Raw genomic sequence first — 1,888 nt, forward strand, 5'->3', positions numbered from 1 at the left:
CATACAATTAAAATACATTTAACAAATATGCACGAGATAAAACTTGGTCACCGGAAATAAAACAGAGTTCACCCACTTTAGTTCAGATCTCCAGATGTAGGGTTACCCGAATTACCAAGCAGGCGCGTAGTCTACGTACACTGCCATTTCTCACGATGGGAGAGAGTGTTTGGGTTTGAAATCCCACTTGATAAAGCAATTTTGGAGACAGTCAGCCTTTCAAGTGGAGGAGAATGATGCTTTCTTTCATTTGGGGAGTGAGCTTGTCTCTCTGTGGATCCTAAAGAACAAATAAGAAAGCAATGAGGAACATGCAAGAGCAAATTTTCAGTTTAATTGCCCTTCTTGTAGGAGTACACTGCTGATCCCAACAAGTGAAGAAAGCTCAGCTGATCATCTCCTCCAAGAATGCCTACAGCTACTAGCTTTGAACCGGCATATTGCAGACTTGCAGAGAAAGCAAAGAACACAACTTTTAACCTATTCGGACTAAAAAATTTCGAACGTGGAAACCAGAAGATGCTGATATGCGTCTCTAAGTATGGTCAATGCTTACCTCATGTGTCATCGAAATTTCCTGCAAGTGCCAATCTTTTTTGTTCCATTACCAGCGTTTATGATGAGACAGTTCAAACCTGCTCATCAGCTTCTTCCTTTCAGTGGTTGTGTGCGGAGCACCAACCTGAACTGAAGCAATTACCCCCAGATAGCTTTGCTGATTCGTTTTTAGAAAACATTTGTTTATAGATTTATAAGTTGACAAGAGGTGCAGAAAAATTAAAGTCCACAAAGTCGGCACTTCGTACTTGGAGAGCAAGGATCATGAACCATGCTAAGAGGCAAAGGAATCAAGACGATGAGGACGGAGAGGATTTTGAATCTTTGCTACAATACATTGAAAAATTGCCTGAACTAGCTACACCACTAGCTACACCTTCGTGTTCCACGGGTATTAAAACTATTGTTTTCCTGTGTAGGTTCTTGTTGTACCAAATCACCTCAGCAACATTCATTGCATTAATCTTCTGATTTAGCTTATTTCAGTTTGGTATTTTGAGTAAGGATAGTACACCATCTCTTGGATTCCTGGTGAACTTAAGATGGGTGACACTGGTATCTGCCATTATTGTAGACTCATCTCTAGCTGGGATTTATCGATTTGTGGTATTTGGTTTACTTTTCATCGCCTTGGTGTATAGCATGTTAACTGCAACCTAGTTACAGGGCTAAGTTAGCAGCAGGGTCAATGAGCTGGTCGAATTGACAACAATATCTCTGTATATTGTTACTTCCTTTAAGAAGTCCTGAACCAACCCCTGGTATTTTTAATGTTCAAGTATAACTAACATTTACATGTTTCATGTTATTTATCATGCTATTATCATTTTATATGTCGTCAAAACTGCAAAATATCTATCTATCTATCTATCTATCTATCTATCTGTCTGTTTATCTAGCATTTGTGACATCGGAAACATAGGGAAAACCACATCTGGTTACATAAAGTCGAGATCATCATGACTTTTGGATGTTGGGTTGTGTTGATTGTGTTCTAGATTTTTTCGGATGAGTAACTTCGACATACTATAATTGTGATTTTAAAATAATTGTGGTAATACTACTTGTTTGTAATCGGAATCTTACATGCGTTACAGGTCCACGAGTATTTACAACCCCACAGAATCTCCATCCACCATCCGTTCAAAAAAAAAGAAAAATCGTTCTTTTACGGCCCCTGCCAGATGATAGAACAAGTCATTATGGTTATAACGAGCCGTACCACACATTTCTGCGATACGCGGAACCATAGGCAGCAGGCGGGCTGCCGTCCTCACACACAGCTTCGGGGGTGGCGTACCCAGCGCACAGCAGGCGCCCATCCCGCCCA

Source organism: Frankliniella occidentalis, unplaced genomic scaffold (genome assembly GCF_000697945.3).
Source record: "Frankliniella occidentalis isolate FOCC.00 unplaced genomic scaffold, Focc_3.1 Scaffold182, whole genome shotgun sequence".
Taxonomy (NCBI): domain Eukaryota; kingdom Metazoa; phylum Arthropoda; class Insecta; order Thysanoptera; family Thripidae; genus Frankliniella; species Frankliniella occidentalis.